Source organism: Pungitius pungitius, chromosome 14, assembly GCF_949316345.1.
Source record: "Pungitius pungitius chromosome 14, fPunPun2.1, whole genome shotgun sequence".
Lineage (NCBI taxonomy): Eukaryota > Metazoa > Chordata > Actinopteri > Perciformes > Gasterosteidae > Pungitius > Pungitius pungitius.
The window spans coordinates 1,784,381-1,794,505 of NC_084913.1; the positions used below are offsets into that span (position 1 = coordinate 1,784,381).

Below are 10,125 nucleotides of genomic sequence, written 5' to 3' on the forward strand. Positions count from 1 at the left end.
ACACACACACACATACACACACACACACACACACACACACACACACACACTTAAAATGTTTGTAATCCACTCTACTGATTGGAGCTGCTCCTGAAAGTCATCAACAATGTGTGGAACCTCATTATTCTTCTCACCACTCACACATACGTTGGAATTATCCTGGTGATGCTTACAAAGTCAAAATAATGAGGTACTTCCTCAATGATTTTAGTAACTGGATCGTTATTTTTCATGTGACCTGATGACCCTGCGTTGTCTCACAGGGAATATGTCTGACAAGGTTGGATCAAATGGAACTTGTGGCTGTGAAGAACATCCGTGAGTCCTTATTACTTTATAATTGACTTTAATTGACCTGATTTCTTCTTTTATAATCTAATATTTTTACCAGGAGCATGATGTTCGATGAAGCTGAAGCTGCAGCCCGATTCTTCCCGACCCGGAGGGAGAGACTTCGATCCTGTTCCACAGAAAGACCTCGCAGTAAGCTCTCACTCACCATACCACATACTCAGTGTGTAGTCACAATAAACACATGTAGTATCAATAAGTATGTGTACTCAGTGTGTAGTCACAATAAACACATGTAGTATCAATAAGTGTGTGTACTCAGTGTGTAGTCACAATAAACACATGTAGTATCAATAAGTATGTGTACTCGGTGTGTAGTCACAATAAACACATGTAGTATCAATAAGTATGTGTACTCAGTGTGTAGTCACAATAAACACATGTAGTATCAATAAGTATGTGTACTCAGTGTGTAGTCAAAGAACACATGTAGTATCAATAAGTATGTGTACTCAGTGTGTAGTCACAATAAACACATGTAGTATCAATAAGTGTGTGTACTCAGTGTGTAGTCACAATAAACACATGTAGTATCAATAAGTATGTGTACTCAGTGTGTAGTCACAATAAACACATGTAGTATCAATAAGTATGTGTACTCAGTGTGTAGTCACAATAAACACATGTAGTATCAACAAGTATGTGTACTCAGTGTGTAGTCACAATAAACACATGCAGTATCAATAAGTATGTGTACTCAGTGTGTAGTCACAATAAACACATGTAGTATCAATAAGTATGTGTACTCAGTGTGTAGTCACAATAAACACATGTAGTATCAATAAGTATGTGTACTCAGTGTGTAGTCACAATAAACACATGTAGTATCAATAAGTATGTGTACTCAGTGTGTAGTCACAATAAACACATGTAGTATCAATAAGTATGTGTACTCAGTGTGTAGTCACAATAAACACATGTAGTATCAATAAGTATGTGTACTCAGTGTGTAGTCACAAAGAACACATGTAGTATCAATAAGTATGTGTACTCAGTGTGTAGTCACAATAAACACATGTAGTATCAATAAGTATGTGTACTCAGTGTGTAGTCACAATAAACACATGTAGTATCAATAAGTGTGTGTACTCAGTGTGTAGTCACAATAAACACATGTAGTATCAATAAGTGTGTGTACTCAGTGTGTAGTCACAAAGAACACATGTAGTATCAATAAGTATGTGTACTCAGTGTGTAGTCACAAAGAATACATGTAGTATCAATAAGTATGTGTACTCAGTGTGTAGTCACAATAAACACATGTAGTATCAATAAGTATGTGTACTCAGTGTGTAGTCACAATAAACACATGTAGTCTCAATAAGTATGTGTACTCAGTGTGTAGTCACAAAGAACACATGTAGTATCAATAAGTATGTGTACTCAGTGTGTAGTCACAAAGAACACATGTAGTATCAATAAGTATGTGTACTCAGTGTGTAGTCACAATAAACACATGTAGTATCAATAAGTATGTGTATGTCATGTTGCCCCTGTCGGACTCCTCCCCCGCCAGCTCTGCTCCACTCTTCCCACCAGCTGCAGTCAATCACCCTCGTCACCTCACCTCCTCTTAAGGAGCTGCAAAACCCTGTGCCGTCGTCAGTTCGTTGCCATTCAACGTCGACTCGCCAGGCCCCAGCCAAGCTTTGTCTTGTCCTGCCTTGCCTTTTCTATTTAAACTAACCATTGTTCTCGTGCCTCAGGAAACTGCTTCAGGAGCACGCCAGGGGGGACCTCCAGCCAAGCGGTATCACCCATCCTCGAGCCCGGACCTCGTCCAAGCCAAGTCCCTGTCTGCCGCACCGACACAATAAACCTGTACACTCTCCCACGACTTACCTGTCTTTTCTCTGGGTTCCAGCACCTGGGTTCGCCCCGTCAGGGTACCATGACAGAACGAACTGACCATACTCCGGACCCAACTGACCCAGAAGGACTCCGTCTTGCCGTCAACCTACAAGGCGTCGCCCTGGGCCGCCAAGCCGACGCTCTGTCCCAGATTGCATCTGCCCAACAAGAGCTCTTCCGACGCCTAGATGGGTTGACACAAACCTTAATGGATCTAACTGGTCAAATGTCCACTTCCCCCACCGCAGCTTCACTTCCGGTTCCCAGCAACGCTTCCGCCCCTCCTTCCGCCATGAACCCGGAGAACGTCCGCCTACTGCCCGAACCGTTCTATGGGGACGTCGAAGCCTGCGGCGGTTTCCTCCTTCAGTGCCGTTTGCTGTTTCAACAAGCCCCGAGGTATTATCAGTCGGATCACAGCAAAATTACGCTCATCATCAATTCACTGCGTAACAAGGCTCTACAATGGGCTCAAGCGTTTCTGGCTGTCAACCCCGTCTCTCACCTATCCTTTGACCACTTCATCGGGGAGTTCCAGTTGGTGTTTGACCGCCCTCAAAGACAAGAAGAAGCCGGCCGTAAGTTATTAGCCCTGCGACAACGCAACCGTCCCGTTAATGATCATGTGATCGATTTCAGGATCCTGGCGGTGGAGGCAGGATGGTCGGACCCAGCATTAAAAGGGGTCTTTTACCAGTCATTGAATGACCCCATTAAGGACCATTTATGTACACAACCAGAAACCCACTCTTTTGAGGAGCTCGTCAGCGCTGCTCTCCGCTCGGACACCCGACTACGTGAACGTCGGCATGAGAACCCTTTTCCGTCCCGCAAGAGCCCAGTAAAGACCACTCAAGGTACGACACACCACTCTCCACTCATTTCCTCGTCTGAACGGCCCCTTACGTCGCAAGAAGAACCCATGCAGATCGGCCACTCGAAACTATCCGCCGAAGAACGCCAACGCCGACGCGATGAGGGGGCATGCTTCTACTGCGGCCAGCAGGGCCACCAAGTAAATCAGTGTACGGCCCGTTTAAACTCCAGAACCCCCCGCTAGACGACAGGCCGCGGGTGGGTGACTCGACACCCTCTTCTAAAGCTTTTCTTGTCGTTCCTGTCAAACTATGTCATCAGTCTAAGATCTCTGAACACCAAGCGCTCATTGACTCCGGGGCTGAACAAAGCCTTATCGACCACAGTGTGGTTTCTCGTCTCTCGCTACCCACAGAAAAACTAGAAGCTCCTGTTAAAGCTGCTGGTTTAGGAGGACAACCTCTCTCGTTAATAACTCACCGCACCAAGCCTGTATTGCTAGTCACCTCCGGTAATCATCGGGAATTCATACGATTTTTCATCACTCACACCCCCCAGAACCCGGTCGTGTTAGGTTTTTCTTGGCTCCAGCGCCATAACCCCCAGTGTGACTGGGTTCACCGTCACATCACCAATTGGAGTGTGTTTTGCCTAGCCAACTGTCTGCAGTCCGCTGTGCCTCCCGTTAAGGGCTCCTCCAGCCCTAGTCTTGAAGAGGTCGACCTATCCAACGTGCCCGACTGCTATCATGACTTAAGAACCGTTTTCAGTAAGGCCAAAGCTAGCTCTCTCCCGCCACACAGACCCTATGATTGCTCTATTCGTCTGCTCGATGGTGCCACGCTTCCTAAAGGAAGGTTATTTAATCTTTCAGGTCCCGAGAAAGCAGCTATGGAGAAGTACATCCAAGAGGCACTTTCTTCGGGACACATTCGTCCCTCGTCCTCTCCTGTTGGTGCTGGGTTTTTCTTTGTCGAAAAGAAGGACAAGACTCTTAGGCCGTGCATTGACTACCGCGAACTAAACCAAATCACGATTAAAGACAAGTATTCTCTCCCTCTTATAAGTTCCGTCTTTGACTCTATTCAGGAGGCTCGTATTTTCTCCAAATTAGATCTTCGCAATGCTTATCATCTTGTCCGGGTCAAAGAGGGGGATGAATGGAAGACGGCCTTTAATACACCCTTGGGGCATTACGAGTATTCGGTCATGCCTTTTGGCCTGACCAACGCGCCTGCCGTCTTCCAGCGTTTAGTTAATGACGTTCTTAGGGACTTTATGAATCGATTTGTGTTCGTCTATCTTGACGATATACTTATTTATTCTAAAGACCCCACTCAACATCAGGAACAGGTCCGTCGTGTACTTCTAAGACTCTCCGAAAACCAGCTCTTCGTTAAAGCTGAGAAATGCCAGTTTCACACCACCGTTATCCCCTTCCTGGGGTACATTTTTGAGGCCGGCAGTATCCGACCTGATCCCGCCAAGCTCGAAGCCGTCGCTCAGTGGGAAACCCCCACTTCACGTAAAAAACTTCAGCAATTCCTCGGCTTCGCTAATTTCTACAGACGATTCATCAGAAACTATAGCTCTATCGCCGCCCCCCTCACTCAATTAACATCCACCCTCAGAACCTTCCAGTGGAACCCGGCTGCTCAAGATGCCTTTGACACCCTCAAAAGACTTTTCGTCTCTGCCCCCATCCTTATCCAACCGGATCCCGCCAGACAATTCGTTGTCGAGGTAGACGCTTCGGACTCTGGCGTTGGGGCAGTGCTCTCGCAACGAGAAGAGAAGTCCGGCAAACTAAAACCTTGTGCCTACTTTTCCAGGAAACTCACTCCCGCAGAACGCAACTATGATGTTGGCAACCGTGAACTCCTCGCTATCAAGTTGGCGGTAGAAGAGTGGCGACATTGGCTGGAGGGAGCGGTCCAACCATTCATCGTTTGGACCGACCATAAAAACCTCTCGTACCTACGCTCTGCTAAAAGGTTAAACTCACGTCAAGCCCGTTGGTGTCTGTTCTTTGACCGTTTCAACTTTTCAATAACCTACAGACCAGGCAGCCGTAACGTCAAGCCAGATGCCCTCTCCCGTAAATATTGCTCCTCGGAGGACCAGGACAGCGCCAAAACTACCATCATCCCGCAATCCTGCATCGTTGGAAACCTCACCTGGGACATCGAAACAAAAGTCCTTCAAGCCCAAGGTGAGGAACCGGACCACCCCAATCCTCCTAACGGCACACTCTATGTTCCATCCTCTCTCAGATCTGACGCCATAACCTGGGCCCACTCCTCCCGTATCGCATGTCACGGAGGTGTCACCAGAACCCTCAACCTCCTTCGCAGACGTTTCTTCTGGCCATCGATGAGTAAAGACGTCAAGGAGTATGTTGCCGCCTGTCCAACTTGTGCACGCTCCAAGACCTCCAACGCTCCACCATCCGGACTACTTCATCCTCTGTCTACCCCCAGCCGGCCATGGTCACACATTGCGGTGGATTTTGTTACTGGTCTCCCCACCTCTCAAGGCAACTCTGTGGTATTTACAGTCATTGACCGGTTCTCCAAGTTTGCCCATTTTATCCCGCTTCCACAGTTACCCACAGCCACCGAGACTGCAGATATCCTGGTCCAACAGGTTTTCCGACACCATGGCATCCCCTCTGATATCGTCTCGGACCGAGGGCCTCAATTCATTTCCCAAGTTTGGAGAGCATTCTGCTCAGCGCTGGGCGCCACTGTAAGCCTCACCTCCGGATACCACCCTCAATCCAATGGGCAGGCTGAGAGGGCTAATCAGGAGCTGGAGACCACCCTTCGCTGCCTGGCCTCTCAGGACACTACGGACTGGGCGAAATATCTGGTATGGGCCGAATATGCTCATAATTCTCACCCTTCCTCTGCCACAGGACTGTCCCCGTTCGAGGCCGCCCTCGGGTACCCACCACCACTGTTTCCATCCCAGGAACTGGACTTGGCAGTGCCCTCGGTTCAGGAACATCTTCGTCGGTGCCAAGACATCTGGCACCAAACCAGGGCTGCTCTCCTCCGCACCAAGGAGAGCAACTGCCGTTCCGCCAACCGCCACAGGGTGGTGGGACCCACCTACCAGCCAGGTCAGAGGGTTTGGTTGTCCTCACGGAACATTCCCATCCAAGCCACGTCACGGAAACTCGCTCCCCGCTACATCGGTCCGTACAAGATTGAGAAGGTCATCAATCCCTCCTGTGTCCGCCTCCGGTTGCCCGCTGCCCTCAAGGTCCACCCGTCATTCCATATCTCCCAGATCAAACCTGTTCGAGACAGCGCTCTTTTCCCGCCTTCCGCACCCCCACCACCCGCCCGGCTCATTGACGGTGCGCCGGCCTACACGGTCAATCGCATCCTGGACGTCCGACGACGGGGTCGTGGCCACCAATTCCTGGTGGATTGGGAGGGGTACGGTCCAGAGGAACGTGCCTGGATCTCTCGCTCCCTCATCCTGGACCGTACCCTCATCGAGGACTTCTACCGTGCCAACCCGGATCGGCGTCCAGGACCACCTGGAGGCGGTCGTTGAGGGGGGGGTACTGTCATGTTGCCCCTGTCGGACTCCTCCCCCGCCAGCTCTGCTCCACTCTTCCCACCAGCTGCAGTCAATCACCCTCGTCACCTCACCTCCTCTTAAGGAGCTGCAAAACCCTGTGCTGTCGTCAGTTCGTTGCCATTCAACGTCGACTCGCCAGGCCCCAGCCAAGCTTTGTCTTGTCCTGCCTTGCCTTTTCTATTTAAACTAACCATTGTTCTCGTGCCTCAGGAAACTGCTTCAGGAGCACGCCAGGGGGGACCTCCAGCCAAGCGGTATCCTCGAGCCCGGACCTCGTCCAAGCCAAGTCCCTGTCTGCCGCACCGACACAATAAACCTGTACACTCTCCCACGACTTACCTGTCTTTTCTCTGGGTTCCAGCACCTGGGTTCGCCCCGTCAGGGTACCATGACAGTGTACTCAGTGTGTAGTCACAATAAACACATGTAGTATCAATAAGTATGTGTACTCAGTGTGTAGTCGATGACACTTTTCTAACTACACAGGGAGCAGCTCCTATGAAACGGGTCGACTGAATTTCTAAAGAACAGAAGAAATGCTCTGGAGGAACGACCCCCGCAAAGTGACCTAAAGATGGATGGAGACGTTGCCATGGAAACCTTCTGCGTCTAATTCAGACGAGTTTATTTAGCACCCGTCGTCTACTCTTATTTTGTTCATCTTTTTTCCTGTTTATAATAATTGCTTTATAAAAGTATTATTTAGTGGAACTCCAATAAAGAGGCTGCATGTCGGCCAAATGTCAACTAACGGTCCCACAAAATGTAACTTTGAGTTTGCAGTGATATGGAACAATGGGTCAATGTGAACAGCACCTGTACATTATCGCTCAATGATGCACCCTGTGACTCGCTCTCAACCAACCACAGCGCTGGATTTCATCTACCCGCGTTATAAAGATGTATAAAATGTCTGGAAATTTGATGAATATTGCACTTTCTTATTACTTGTTCTTCTGCGTTTGTATCTCTGGTTGAAATGCTTCCTTTGGATAAAATCTATAAACCTCAATAAACTACTGCAATGCAATCACTGGATCTTTGACTCATTGAAGCAAACGCGTCCGCAACGGAATCCAACAATTATTAAACCTACTCTGTTTCAAGTTTGGCAGATGACAGAATTTCGTATAACAAAAAGTTGCAATGAGCGCAGACACAGATTATTAATATGTTGGGACCCTGTTGCATAGGGTCACAGATTATTTGTTTTTTTTCATATAGTATGTGAAGCTGGTGGGACTTAACAAAGTCAGTTGTTGTAACTGACTAAAGCTCAGATGCTTAATTTGGGCTTTCAAGTTGTTGATCCTCTTAGGATAAAAAAAGAATAAGATAAGGTAAAAATAAAAAAACTACACATGATAATATGGAGATAAAAGTTACAACATACTACATTGTTGCTCACTGTTACAAACTTGCCAGCTCACTAAGTGTTATATTTATAAAAAAAAAAGACATGCAAGCTAAACATGGTGAAAGAAGAATAAAGAAATAGAAACAATTTTAAATCATACTTTTTTCTTCCTCTCAGCCATTAAACATAATAGTACTTGCTATCAGGGACATAAGAAGTGCTTTTACATAAGTAGGGGATTCCGTTGTGGGTGTAAAGTCTTGTTTGATAACCTTGTGCTTATTTTTACATTTATTTGACTTCCAACGTAATGTTATCGGCAGGTCTGGCCCTCTCGTTTCTAGAAATCTCCCCACTTGTCCCATTTTTAGGTTAATTAATCAACACCGTGACACCACCTCACCCCCCCCTCCGGCTCGAGTTGGTCTCGCCCGTGGAGCCACAGCTTTAACTTAAACGCACATGTCGGGTGTGTTGTGGGCGAGAGCCTGTCAGCTGGGGACAAGCCGGCGGGCTGTTACTGGCTGGAGGCGTGGACCGGGAGGTGGCAGGTGGCAGGTGGCAGGTGGCAGGTGGCAGAGGGAAGTGACGTAGCAGGAAGCGAGTCAGGCGAGATGGAAGTAGGTGGCGGGAAAGATAGAGAGTGGGAAACTGCGCGGAAAAAGAAACGTCCAAAGATCCAAAGTGACCAATCGGATGACAGTGAATATGCTGATAGAGGAGAAGCAACAGAGAGGAGGAGGGATGAATACAAGGTCATCGTTAAATGGACGCAAGAAGGGGCTTCTTTTGGTGAGTGGAATCCAATCCGGCTCACTAGATCCATACATAAGGAAATTGGAGAGATAAAGAGTGCTAGAGTGCAGAGAAATGGATCATTGCTGATAATGTGCAGGGATGGAGGACAACAAGGGAGAGCAATTAGGATGAATACAATAAATAGCAAGAAAGTGCAATGTTCCATGGCTGGTGACAAAAAACTAGTCAGGGGGGTCATCTCAGGAGTCCCAGTCAATGTATCCGAGGACGATGTTAAAACAAACGTAAGTAATGCAAAAATAACTGAGTTAAACGGATTAAATCGAACAGAAATGGGGTTAAAAGTGACAGCCTTTCAGTTTTGATCACTTTTGGGGAGGGGAAACTACTGGAAACAATCTATATTGGATACTTGTGTTATGAGGTCAGGCCGTACATCCCCCTCCACTCAGATGTTACAAGTGTCAGAGATTTGGACATGTGGCGGCTGTGTGTAGAGGAAACCAAAGGTGTGGAAGATGCGGAGGAGACCAGGAGTACGGCAAATGCACCAAAGGAGCAAAGCTGAAATGTTGCACAGCTCAGCGTGCGGTGGATGTGAGGAAAGCAAAAGAGCAGCACAGGTACAGAGAGTCAAAGTACCTGGAAGTGGAAGGATTAAAGTGGGAAACTGTTAGAGACACTAGATGAAGAAACACAACCATCTCAAACATGGGCTGGATCTTCCCAATGTGCTTATTATATTACAATGGGATGCGAGAAGCTTAACAGCAAATGGACCGGAGTTTAAGAAACACATAGATAATTTAAATGAGAAACCTAATGTTATCTGTATTCAAGAGACATGGTGAAAACCACAATGGGATTTGGGGATAAAAGGGTACTCTGTTGTTAGAAGAGATCGTGAATCTGGCAAAGGTGGAGGAGCAGCAACATTCACACAGAATGAGGTGAGTTATGAGATAATGCAGGTTAATACGGAACATGAATCCACTGTGGTGAAGGTGTGGACTGAAAGAGCTGCTGCTTGTGTTTTCTCCTCCCATCCTCTTCTGTTTCAATCGGTGCTTCACAGGTGTGGTGAGTTGCTGCTGACGATGTGGGCGTGGCAGGTGATTCTCCAGCCAATCCAGCGCGGCTCTCCTCTATGTCTAATGTTTGTTTGTGAGGGCTTGCGAGGAGGGTTGTTGGGATAGAGGTTGAGAGAGAAACTTTGTGATTTATTTGGTTTATGTTGTTTGTTAAAACTGTGTTTTATGTACTTACCCCAAGAGCGCTGTGGAGCAGGGCTAGGTAAGACACCCTGGGGTCTACATACACACGTAGGAAAAACCTGTTGGACCCACTAGGTGAGAAGCCAGTGGCTGTCACCCAGTGTGTTGTAGCAGTTTAAGTAA

At 47.5% G+C, this 10,125-nt stretch overlaps 1 long non-coding RNA gene across 1 annotated transcript; it reads left to right on the forward strand.

Annotated features, from left to right (window-relative positions):
- Positions 1–222: 222 nt before the first annotated feature.
- LOC134103988 (uncharacterized) lies at positions 223–7,642 on the forward strand. The gene is made up of 3 exons (XR_009941582.1): positions 223–318; positions 392–483; positions 7,099–7,642. It is a non-coding gene; the product is annotated as an uncharacterized LOC134103988 (long non-coding RNA).
- The last annotated feature ends 2,483 nt before the right edge of the window (positions 7,643–10,125 follow it).